The sequence below is a fragment of the Neocloeon triangulifer genome, unplaced genomic scaffold (genome assembly GCF_031216515.1).
Source record: "Neocloeon triangulifer isolate White Clay Creek 2 clone unplaced genomic scaffold, ASM3121651v1 ptg000014l, whole genome shotgun sequence".
Taxonomy (NCBI): domain Eukaryota; kingdom Metazoa; phylum Arthropoda; class Insecta; order Ephemeroptera; family Baetidae; genus Neocloeon; species Neocloeon triangulifer.
This window is the reverse complement of record NW_026775556.1, coordinates 28,385,666-28,399,288: the sequence shown is the minus strand read 5'-3', so window position 1 is coordinate 28,399,288 and position 13,623 is coordinate 28,385,666. Positions and strand designations below refer to the sequence as shown.

The window sequence follows — 13,623 nt, the reverse complement described above, 5'->3', positions numbered from 1 at the left end:
AGATTGCGCTTCTTATTTTTCTTTTTTTGCGCAAAAAGTATAAAACGCGTCGATTTCAAATAAATACACGCAAGCCGAACAATAACAATTCATGACAGCGGCAAGCACATTTTCCTAACAATGTGTCTCGGAGGCGAACAAGAGAGAAAGAGAGCGAGAGATGCTGGTAAAATGTCGTGCTGATTGTGAAATTGGTCGTATTGTAAAGTTTAAATTAACGTTGCGCCGTGTAAGAGAGACGGGAAATAAGAAGAGAGAGGAAAGCAAGCAAACTTCCAAGTCTCGGAGCTTTCTTATTCACGGCAAATATACCCTTCCTCCGAGAGCTGCTTTCAGGCCAATACACGCTGGCGCGCACAATAAGAAAACTGATTATTGAATGTGCATTGTCCGTGTCAAGCAAATTGTATTTACGCATTCAAAAAGCGTTAATTGATTTTCCATTGACAAACTCTCTTCAGCGGCGCGCACAAGCAATTTTCCTGCACACAAACTCTCAAGAAATGCTCTGGCGACGATTGTTGTTGAACCGATTCTCGAGCTGCTCTGCTATATGGGGAAGGACATTGCGCAAATTAATTGACAGCATATTATACGCACTGCAACGTGCCGCACACAAGGGAGAATGGCAAAACTTTTGGACTGTCAAAGCGACGGAAGCTGTCAATATTAATGCCTTCATGTTTTGTTTTGTTTTACAAGCTTCTGGAACAGACAAGGTGTTTCCGACGATACCCTGCAAGAACCATCTCGAGATTCACAGTTTTTTTAACAGAGTATAAAAAATAGTAATAAAATTAGAAGCAAATTTTTTTGCAATCTTTATGAAAAGGAATATTTTTTAACTGTTTCTAACAATAAAATTATATCAAAAATAGATCTTATAGGTGAAAATTTTCATTCTTAGTACTTTCTCGGAATTATTTTCTTCTTCTAGAAAAAATTAAAACATTTTTTAGATTTTTTCAGACAATTTTGACCCTTTTTTGGTTTTTTTTTCGTGGTTCTTTCAGAGTTGTAATATTTATTTAAGATATTTAAATTATTGTATTCAGTGTTTTCAAAAAGAATTTTCGCTGGAACATTTATTTAAGCCGTGTTGTTTCCTGTTTTTTGCCATCATAAAAACACTTTATTTACATATTATTAATTTTACTTTATTTCTTAATGGTTTTTGAAAATTATTAATTTCTAGGCTTCAACTTCTTGACTTTGGATTTTAAGCTTTATTGAAAAACTCGATGCAATTTGTTTGTTTTTTAATATTGATTAAAAATTAAAATTATAAAACGGGAAAAATAGAAATAAAATATATATGCCTACTAAACAAAGGTTTTTTTTGCAAAAGGAAGTTTTGAAAGTATTTTTGCAATACATAACTGGTTTCAAATAAGAAGCAAGCTTAGTGTTTTAATTAGGATCACTCCGATAACTTTTTAACCAAAATATGGAAAGTGATGATAGTAAAATATTTTAATTATTTTTTTTGCTTCATTCAAATTTTGTTGATGATTTAAATTATCAAAAATATCAGAGGAAAATCATAAAGGAGTAAATATAATTTTGAAATAAAGTATTAGAACTAGGGAGAATTGCAAATTAATTTTAATTTTCTCCGTAATTATGCTTTGTTAAATTTTATATCCCCTCTTCATATTAATTAATTAACGAAATGAAAAAAATTCGGGAATTTTATTTTGCATCAAATGTAATATTATCTGTTAGCCTTGCTTGCAGAGTCTTTGTCCCAAAAGCACGCAGTAAAGCCATTTCAGTGCTCTCGCACAAAAGTCTGAAGTCGATCTGCTCGAGAAATGCCATTATCAGAACGGGCGCTCGCGAATCAATAAATAGGCCTGAAGAAAGGCCGCAAAAGTCAATAATGCAGCAGCTCGGCAGCACGAAAATAAGACTGAATTGAAAATTTTACAATAAGCAGGGACTTCAATAAGTTGGGTGTATTATTATACGAGAGCGCGCAATGGTGCTATGGTGGTGTACACACGGGCAAAAAAGCGGCGGCGGCGGCTCCATTGACGGAGCCAGCGCTAGAGCTCCACACACAAAAATGGAGAGTTTTCAAAAGATCTATTGTTGTGAGTTGATATAAAGGCTTTTCCGTATTGATCGTCGCAATGCCACGAAATAATAATGCAAGTATTTCTCAATTTAATTTGTAGCTCATTGTTTCCTTAACAATGGGAAATGTATAGGGGAATTGTGTGTTGGCGCTGGTTGTGCGAGCCAGAGAGGCTGCGACGACGGATGAATACACACTGCGCGCACAGCACAGCCAACTCCGCACCACGGCCGCATACCCAGCGCCGCCGACAGATTTTAATCTTCGGTTTAGCCATCGTGCGTATACGCTTTTTGCTCTCTCTCTCTGTGTGACGCGTGCATTATGCTGCTCCCTGCAGTTTTATGTCCTCTCTCTGGCGCGCATTGTTTTGGTTTTTTGCCTCTATGTGACGAGAGCAATTGTTCATCAGCTCGGGTGCACAGTTTCGATTTTATCAGTAACAGATTCATCGTCTGTTACGAAATCTCTTAATGTGCTGCCTGAAACTGATTCTGTCATTTGAAGTCGCGAAATTTTGTTATGAAAATTGATTTTTGATTAATAAAATAAGTCATTTTTGTACGAAGTGAAATTTTTTAACAAATTTTTTTGGTCCATTTTTTACAAAAATGAAGAAAATAGCAACATTGAAGGCATTAACAAAATTTCTGTTGAACAGAAATGGTACTTAGACTTTTGGGCTCACTTTTGGTCAGAATATTGAAACGTGTGTTTTGAGCGTAGCTTTTTTGGCGGTGGTTGAGAGAAGACTTAAATTTATGTACAATGCTGAAAATACATAGAGACAATTTTAAATCCGATCAAAAAAATAAAATAAATAAATAAATATCTTTTATAATAAAAAAAATATTTTTGTTTGTTTGAAGAAGTTGACACTCAAGGAGATGATCATGAAAATGAAGAGATCCGACTTTTCCTCTCGTTGCAGAAAAATTGTTTTTATTACAAATTTGGAGCCATTTGTTGTTTATTGAATAAAAACAATTTTTCTGCTACGAGGAAAAGCCCGATCTCTTCATTTCCAAATATTTTTTTTTTAAATCGCATTTTGGCAATAGCATTGCTTGCACACATTTCCCCCCCACTATTTGCATGCAACTTAGCTTTTTGGATTGCCCTTAGTAAAAATAGATGCTATATAAAATACAAATTTTACAATTTTAAATGTACTACTTGGGTTATCAGAAAATTTTGTATACACTTCTTGAGACAAAATTGAAAACAATCCATTGAAGGCAGCCAAAAATTGAGATAAAATTAAAATTATGGATATTTATAAGGCAAGAGTCTTCAGCCGAGCAAGTTGCAGATTTTCTTTTCAAATTTGTTTTATCAATCGACAGTTTTAGTTTAATGCTTTGAATATGTCTCAAGTTCCGATTAACATGCAGTGGAAAAAAGACGCAGCGCCAACGATGTTTGTGATAAATAAAATTTGACGTGTGGTTCAGGTGGACCGAGAGTTCAAGTCTCCCAGTTTTGCACCTGTGCGTGTGCTCGCGAGGCCGCCGCGGGCCCGCAGGTAGTCTAGACGAGTCTCTCTGACAACAAAAGAAGTTCCACAACACACCTTGCCCTCTTTGGCTGCTCTCATGATTCCTCCCCTGAAATCCCCAAAATAAATATTATTTCAAATCAGGAATAATTTCGGAAGTGATCAGTACAATTTTATTATTCATCTTCATCACTTTTTTAATAATAACTCGGAGGCAATATTGAATATATCGACGTCGGCGGTGGCAGAGCGGCGGTCGGCGAGTGGCGTGGACGATTTTTTTTTTGTTCGCGATGCTTTCTATGCAATGTTGAGTCTATTGTTATGTTTTCAATGCGAAGAATGTAGGCTTTGTATTTTGGCTTTTGACTAGAACGAGATGAGGGGGAGTTGGTACAGATAAAAGATATTATGGAGTGAGAGAGAGAGAGAGAGAGCCGATGACGAGCACATTATTTCATACAAAAGTGGGGTGCGCGCGCACCGCGGAGGTGGCGGATCGAGGCTCGGCGGCCTTTTGTTGGCAAACGATGGCTCAGTGCAAAACCGCCGTACTCGCCGCGAGGTGCCCTCGGCGCGCCCACGCGGCCCGTGTGCGCCATGTGCCGGCTGCTCATGGTGTCCGTGTCAGTGCCCAGTGCAAAACAACACACAGTGTGACCGGTGCAGCGTGTCGATCGAGGATTATCCGCTGCAACTTCGGAAGCGAAAGCCAGAGTGATTTCGATTTTCGTCTAGGACTGATGCAGGCAGAGCTGTCGACGACGAGGACTTTCTTGTTCTTCGACAAGGTAAGGCTCATTTTTTTGAATATTTATTTGCTTTTCTAGTAGATTTTGTTGAGCATTTTGAAAACAAAAATTGTTGTTGATCGTCATTTAAAATGAAGCCGAACTCGATTGATAATTTTCACTTTGACGAAAAATAATTATAATTACTTCAAATTATTACCGGCGTCATTGGTTTGAGTGAACCAATATCCGAAGGTACAGAGAGTTCAATGTTTTGACATTTTGTTAGCGCGTCGAAAAGTGCTCTGTATCGTCATCAAGAATCTTTTAAAAAGATCCTTGATCGTAATTCATGCTCGGGAAGGTGCCGCATGGCCCGGGACTCGCCTGCTTGAGACTCGAGGTTTGTGCCGTTTTCTGGAGTTGTTGGAATTCCTGCGCACCAAATGGGGGCATTTCTTAAATTCCAGCGGCAACTGGCCAATTTGGTAGGCTTTCCAGCTGATCTAATTGTAAGCACCGAGTGGAGCTTGGCAAAATCCAGATGAATGAAAAAAAAAAACCAGTTGAAAAGTTGTCTCGTTATCTCGTTAATTTAGGCTTTTATCTTTGAAAATTTAGAAATGAAAATTAAATATGCTGCAAATTTTTAGATCGTTCCGAATTGGTTCGAATATTTTTCACTTTTTACTTATTGAAATTTAGGAATCAGTTGGAAGTGGTTTTAGTAAAGATGCAGACAATTTTAGCAAGTGCCGTTAATCTTACTACACAAAAATAATAAAAACGTGAATTATGCTTATCAAATTCGATCTGCTATTCTGTCTTTTTGATAGTTCCAAAATCTACAAAGGCAGAAACAGTTTTGGCATAATATTAACAGCACATCAATTATCTAAAAATATTCTTTATTATGTTATAAAAATAGTTTTACAATTGCATTACATAATTTTGATGTGGATTTCAATGGCATGAATAGAGAATTAGTGTGAATAGAGTTAATTTCTAGTTCCTTCAAGCAACTAATATGTAAAACAGCCACAGTTATATCAAGTGAGTTATAAATTATTTTGCATAGCTGAATTTTGCAACAATTCTTACACCATTAAATGCATTTTAAAATTTATTAGATTTCTACAAATTATTCCAAAAGAATGTTAATTTTAGTAAATTTATTTTAAATACACACATTTGCTTGCTGCCTTTATTTTAGTAGTAAAAAAGATTATACATCAGTATTTTTCTTATCTCTTGACTTTTTTAAAATTTCATCACATAGAATTTATTTTTATTGGGAACAGTTGCTCGGGCTTAAACGCCTTGATAACTATACTATTATTATTATTACTGATAATAATTGCAAAACTGTCTAATATTTTACAATGAAAAATAACTTTATATTTATCATTTATAGTTTTAATTACTTCATTTATTTTTTAATAAATCTTTTATTTTATCTTTATTCCTTATTTTATTTAAAATTTTTATATTAAATTTTTATTTATATAAATTATATATTATTTTTAAGCAAAGTAATTATTAGAAAATGTTGACTGATACTTATTGTATATTACATAATTTTTGTTCTTATTAAATTTCAATTATTATTTGATATAAATTTATTACGAATTTCATCTTATTTTTATACACATGTAGTCAAATTATAAGTTTAATTTTTCAGATGGCACACGGTTGGTAATTGGTATAATATTAATAACGTTATAATTAAAGGACTTAAAACGTAATAACTTTAAAAAATAATTGTTAGGAAAGCTAGAGGAAGAACTAGATTAAAAATATACCCACCCACGACAATATAAAAAAATAAGTGGAAAAAAGTGGATTACGACGGAGATATAATATGTAATATCACTTATGACACAAGAAAAGAGAAGGAATAATAATAATAATATAGTTTTTGTCTGAAATTTTGAATTTATCGATTGCGTTTTGCTACACCAACCTTAATTTGCAAGACAAATCAATTAAAGATAATTTGATATCAAGTATCCACCAAAATTGATCATAATTAGCAAAATATATTCTATTTTTGTGTGAAAGCTTTTGTTCAAATTCATTATGTTTGGAATGAAAATGTTTTGTTGAAACTGATTTCAAAGTGGCATCATTGGCTTGGCTCTGATTGAAGGAAGACTTGACGCTGCTCTCGTGTGCCTTAAAATACAAACACGACCTGGCTATTTGGACCCTGTATAAGCAGCCGGCTTATGTTGAACGAGTGTTGAGGGCAAAAGCATGGCCGCGGTGATACACTCGAAGCCGCATAGAATGAAGAGAGGCAGGCCAAAGCATTCAATTCAAAATTTGATGTATTTTATGTCCTCAAATTGAATAGCGGCACTAGTTTTTGTTGAAATGCAAATTGAAAGGCAGCACCACGGGCACACACACACGACTCGCTCGCTCGCTCGCTCAATGGAGAGATGCTTTTTGTCCTCGACAGCCGCATTTAAATGACGTATATGCGACTTTCGAGCGCACAAAAGGAGGTGTGACCACTCATTAGGCAGAATTCATTTTGGACCTGCCGCCACCGCGGCCGCTAATCGCAGCGATCAATCGCCAAACCTGATGTATGTGCCACTCTCTCGCACACCCTTTTCTTTTCTCCAACTCGCATCGCATGCACTCACGAACTGTATCATTTATTTAATGAAACGTTAAGCTGAAGTATTATGAAAAAAATTATTGGAATGTGAATAGAATCACAAATTCAATGTAAATGACAAATAATGAGAGACGATTTTATTAATATCCACATTTTTTTTTAATAAAAAATAGTGTCTGTTTTCGCACCAATTAATAAATTTATGCATAAATATATAATTATTTTACTTTTTCCCAGTAAAATTAGTACCTTTTTATGAGAGACTGACATGCTTCTAGATAATTTTTCAGGTTAAATTAAAACTAACCAATGATTCTATTTCGTAAACTTCATTTCGGGGTGATTAGTATTAGATCTGGTATGAAATTTTGAAAGGCGTTAGTTAAAAAAATTGGAATTAAAATTGGATTTTCCGGAATTTTCATTTGGTGAGGTTTTTGATTATTTTACTGTTTCGCATTGAAGAAAATCCTGCTCTGTTACCTGCTTCGGCCCTAAGATTTGATATAAATTAAAAATCACGAATCAAACTTTTTGATTCTGAATAATTATGTATTTTTAAACGAAGTTAATATAAATAAACCGATAATGCGAAAAAAAGTAGAAATTTCCGGTAAAAATTAAGCAACAGAAGGTAAAAAAAATTAATTTGATTAATAATAATAAAAAAAAACACATAAACTCTATTATGGCCCATAGAAGGAAATATCTTCTACAAGGAATTTTAAATTTTAATAAAAGAAAAAAAATACTGATCTAGGAGAGTGGCGAGCCCTTCTCATATTGAGATCATAAAGAAGAGAATTTCAAATTACAAATTCACATGTAAATATAATTTAGAAGAAAATTAAAATAATTTTTTCTGTTTAATTATCTATCCCGTTTAAATGACAATAATAAACAGTAATATTATTAAAGTTCCAATAACACGCGGCCTTAATAATTTCTAATTTGAATTAATTGAAACGTCATGTTCATTTGTGTAAATTTAAAATAAAAGAGACGCTAAATAAAATTCTTGAATATTTAGCATTTATAAAATTCCCTATTCTATTTGGATTTGGTTCATATTTTATTTAAAAACAATTTTGTAATACATCAATATAAGTAATATATATTTTAATTTAATTTTTTTTTAAAATAGGGCATTAAGTATTAAAAAAATTACCCTCAACCTTATGATGTATTAAATAAGTGAGAAGTTTCTGCACAAATGTAAACAATAATGTTCAATAAATACTGATATTTAATTAAAAATATGTATTAATTTTTAAAAGCTCGGGTGTTTAAAAAAACGAAATATATAATATTTTATTTACATCTTTAAAATAAAAGCACTAAAATATCAAAATAAACATTTCTTTTCATTTTTTGTTCGCCTCGATTTTTATTTTTTGACATTCAGATTTTTCGACTTCCGATTCATGGGCTGCATTATCGTCGCGGGCACGACGACGAGAGACAAAAGAAGAACGAGTGCATGGCACAGCAAGGCATGAAAGCAATATCGCGCCGCCGCTGACACTTACTAATATTGGTCCCAGTCCAACTCCCAAATGTCTCGCGACTCATAAAAATCAGTGATGTGTGGCATCTTTTTGTTTGAAATGTTACAGCAGCACACGGCGACGTAACAAAAGTCTCTTGCAGCGTTTCGTACTTTAATACCACAGCGTGCTTGCCTTTGTTACACGTCCTGTTTAAAATGGCACACATTAAAATCGAGCGCCGCGTCCAATGTCCTTTTCTTTGCCGAAAAATGAATCACCAAAACAGCACTATTGTCGTAATAAATAAAATCGTGCAAGAATAAATATGAACAATGAATATTGAAAATTTAATTTTTGAGTAAAATATTTTGTGATTTGCAGTCGTATTTATTATTCATAACAAAGTTTTCAACATTTTAAATTGAATTCAGCTTCCAATTTGCGTAAATTAATGCGACTTTCATCGAACTGATCCTTTCACTTTTTACACAAAATATTTCGTGTGCACTTGATTATTATTATTATTATTCTTTATTGACTTATTGATTGTCCTCCCCGGCGTCGTTAATGACAATAATAATCATCGCACACACACGTACTACCCCCTTCGGACGAAATCAAGGCCACGTCCCCGGCGATTAAATGCACACACGATTCGCATCCTTTCGGATTGATATGACGGAGCGATGATTGTCATTGAAATACCGAGTGCACCCCTTTCTGCGCCGCCCCTATTCAAATGCGGGCTCCCTCGCTCTCTCTCATGCACTTCCGAGCGCGGCAACCACCCCCGATCCGAAAGCGGACAAAGAAAGCTGCCGCGGCGACCACCCCGCGCTGGATTTTTGCGGTGCCCCTCAGTGTACAAACACGTCGTTTAAGAGCTGCGTTCACTCTTAATTGATTCGTATATGGACGCAGGAAAATGCTCCAGGAAATCAGGAAACTTCTAGAGGAAAAGATAATATTGCATTTAATAAATTTATGCACATCTGACGGTAAAATAAATTTCTTTTGCTCCATTGCCGATTAAAGCTTGTGTATTAACAAAAAGTTTCATGCACAAAATAATTATTATTAGTTTAAATTTATCTAATTTTCGTTTTAAAATAATTTGAATTAAAGTTATTTTTTAACAAATTATTATAATAAATTTATAAATTAATTTTACATTTCTTTTACTTCTCTTTGTTGTTTCAATGTTTTGAGCAGAGTTTTTTTATATTCAATAATTAATTTCTTTATTATTATGAATAAACAAATTATTAAATGATATCATTAGCTGGTTAATTTACAGCTGTTAAAAATGTGAAAGACATGATATTAGGATCTTAATGCTTTTTTCTTGATCATATAACATAAAAAACATTGTATGAATTGTAAATACTCCCTAAGAAAAATTTAAAAGTTCATTACTTTCAGAAGAAAAAATCGTAAAATCTTCTATTACATTGATTAAAAAAAATTGCATTTAATAAAAAAAAAATAATTGCGTTAAAAACAATTTCACCGCTATATTATAGTGACTGGAAAAGTATTTGCGCTGCACATTGAGTGAAAATTTAATGGCTCGGAACTTGCAGTGATAAGCCGCGGTGATATAAACTCATGCGCCGCTCGCTCTCGATTTTCGCACACGCGCTCGCTGCATTTTGTATCGGGATCCACATCAGCTTTTCACCCCTCAACACTTATAATACACACTCCGCCAAATGACAACACTCGATAGTTAATGATCGACTGCTTCCCTGTTGAGAGAGTGGCAGAGGCAACTCTATTTAGCAAATTTCGCCTGGGTTGCAAATTTTTTTCGAGAGCGAGGGTTCTTATATGACTTTTTTATTGAAAAATTTGAAGGAGAAAAAAAATCGTTGCAAAATTGATGAAAAGTGAGTTTTTCTACAGCCTGGAATATAAAATATAATCTGTTTATTTCACTACAAACAAGCAGCAAAGTTCCAAAATTCATTGTGATAATTTGTACAAATCGTTTCATTCAATTCAAAAGTGAAACAACTTTTGAGATATTTTAGAAAATGAGCAATTATTAAAATTTTTAAGGCTTTTGTAAGATATTTTTTTATGAATTTTCCCCTCTTTTGACAATTTAATTTTCCACCAAAAAAAGTCACTCATTGGAAAAGTTAAATTTTTTACTCTAACAGAATTTAAATATTTGACTGACTAAAAATATTTATTGAGACTGCATTGTGCCTTCATTTCGTAATTTCAATTGGAACTTTTGCAAAAAAAATTTGATCCAAATTAAAAGAGATTCTTCACCAGCCAATTATTTTATACAAAACTAGTAAGACTATGTAGTTTTTTTTTTTTACTTTTAATGACAACAATAATATTGATCAATCAATACAGATATCTGCGAAATAAGAATGACTTTATGAATTTGGCAGTTTCAATTTGTTATTTTCATAAAATCAAATTATTTTGAATAAGTTCTCTTTTCGAAGCAAGTCAATATTTTTTCAATCGTTTTTCGTCTTGAAAGATATTGCACAAAACCGTATTCATTTAAAGATTTTTCAAACAAAAACTTCTGGAAAAAGGAAAATTTTGTGAAAGGGAACGAAAGATATCGCGGCAGATAAAGAGGGCCGTTCACTCAGTTTAAGGCTAAAAGCGTGCAGGAAAAACGCACCCGTTCATCTTTTGCTGCTGTGAAAAGGAAGTGAGCAAAAACAGGAGAGAGGCGGCAGCGAAATATTTAAAAAAAAGAGCACACAGCAGTCAATTTGCCTATTGAAATAAAAATCTTTTCATAATTTAACCTTTTCACCAGCATCACTCTCTTTTCATGCAAGTTCTCTTTCAGAAATTTTGTCGTCTTGTGTATATGTGTGTATGAATAAGAGTGAGCAAAAGAGAGAGAGGAGGAGTAGAAGGAGGGAATCTAAGTTTTTTTTCATATATATATTTGGCGGAGGAGGAAAATATATTTCAGCAGCAGCAGCGGCGCAGAGACGAATTGTAAAGATTGAATGAAAGAGTGGTGAATGCAGCTCAGATTGAAGCAACAATGATGCCCGGGTGGGTGACTGGGGGTTGGTTGGAGGTCGCGTCTTTACAAAACTCCATCCCATAGTAGCTGCTTTGCTGCTGAATAGTGTTAATTTTGTCGTGATGCCAGTCAGTTTTATGTACATATAAGCAAGCGCGCCTCACTTTTATATATCGCAGACGTCCCCGCCAGATCCCTCGGCCATGCGCGCGCGACCCCGCGTACACTTTTCACTCGTGCTATATTTTCGCAGCCTTTCATGCAGACGTGGGAGGACCGATACACATTCGTTCTTTCGTCTTACTAAATACATATATAGCCAGTTACACTTTTCTTTCATTGCAAAAAGAGAGCAACTTTTCCCAAAACGTTCATGAGGCTGGCACAGGAAAAATATTGCTTTGGTGATCCGAATTTGCAAAGATAAAAATTGCAGCAAATTGGGACAGTAATAATTTATTATGTTTTTTTATCGTATAATATTATTTGTTTTTATTCTTGAAATCGCTTGAAATCTTCCATAAAGTCAAAAATGTGTGCGTGTGTGTGCGTGTGTGTGTGTGTGTGTGTGTGTGTGTGTGTGTGTGTGTGTGTGTGTGTGTGTGTGTGTGTGTGTGTGTGTGTGTGTGTGTGTGTGTGTGTGTGTGTGTGTGTGTGTGTGTGTGTGTTTTTTAATTTTGTTTCTGCGCTTTAAAATATTTTTATTGTAGTTAATTTCACTCAAGAACTGGTTGTATTTGATTGCCGGTTTTTGAAAAATCAGAAACAAATTGAAAGGGCCAGAGACCAGATATTAAAACTGAATCCTACTAAATATCACATTTCCACACAAAATTTCAGACTTTGCGCGCTCTCAATTTTCCGCTTCTCGCTCTTTGAGCAGACTCGTAGCTCCAGCTCACCAAATTTCAAGAATATTATAATTATTAATTAAGTAATATTATGAACTTTTAAGTTCTCTATAATATTGTTGTTAGTGTGATTGTGTGTTTTTTGTAAATTTTAGTGTAGAGTTGTGTCGTGTTTGCGTTGTTAAGTGTAATTCAGTTTCTGTATTAAATTTTCAAAAGAATTTTAACGTGGATTCAGAAACTTAGCGAGAAAAACAATGCACGGAAAACGAATTAAAATGTCCAAATTTCAACTTTTAATTGGAAATTTTAATTATTTTTAAAACAGATTAAAATGTCTGTTTTAAAATAATTAATATTTCCACTTGAAACTCAAAAATTAAGACAAGTGGCAACACCCTAAAACATGACTAGGATCATGATTTCGCTTATTGAAAGCTCATCAGCTCAGCTAGCCTTTCCAACGTGTGTACCTCTACCTGCACTTACCTCTCAAATGAGAAGCAAGCGTTTTTCCAAATTTTGAATATCTGCGAGCAAAAAAGAAAGCAAATGCTAATTTTGAGATTTCCAGAGAAATTGCAAATAGCTGCGAAATTATAACATCAAATTAAGCATCAAAAATGGATTTCTAATGTTAACTCTTATGAATCAAAATATGTGAAAGAAATTTAAAAAAAAAATACTAAACACACGATCGATTTTGTTGGTTTTGCAAAAATGAACAAGCAAAATAAATGAAAAGTACGTAAGCAAATTCCGCGCGAGTATAGTATATGAAAATGTATTTGGGCGAGTATGTGTCGCCGTCTTTTCAGTTCGCGCAGCAGCAAAAGATGATGCGCGAATACAATGGGACGCATTTGAATAATATAAAAGTTGTGTTGATGGCGGCGTTCGCGGCGGTGCGTCGTCGGGGCCGGATAATGCGTATGCGAGATGATACATATTCATTCTCGACGTGAGCACTTAGACACTCTCTCATTCAGCCGCGGCGCAGGGTGCTTTCCTCAGAATGAGATTTATGCCCAGACATCACTGCAGCTCTTTTCTACTCTATACGTACGTTCTTTGTGCAAACGTTGCACTAGCTCGGCTGCCGCGAAAATAAAATAAAATCTAGATTGAAAATTGCGTGTGTCTCCTCTTTAAGTGTGTTCTTTGTGCAGCGACGAGCGGTAGCAGAAAAGTGTCAATGCGAACAAAAATACGCACAAGAAGAATTATATAGTGTGGTGTGAATACCAACAAGACGCAAAATATACTTACGGTAGAATCCGGAATGTAATAATTTTATTTTATTTTTTCTCCAAAATTTTGATGCAAAA

General features: G+C 34.3%; 1 protein-coding gene across 4 annotated transcripts in view; it reads left to right on the top strand.

Annotated features, from left to right (window-relative positions):
* The first annotated feature begins 4,130 nt into the window (after positions 1-4,130).
* The window catches only part of LOC132200740 (transcription factor Sox-2-like), a 232,605-nt gene continuing 223,112 nt past the window's right edge, over positions 4,131-13,623 (top strand). For all 4 annotated transcript variants that reach the window (XR_009442189.1, XR_009442187.1, XR_009442188.1 and 1 more), the window contains exon 1: positions 4,131-4,369. The gene's annotated coding sequence lies outside the window, so the exon portion shown is untranslated. The remainder of the gene's footprint in view (positions 4,370-13,623) is intronic.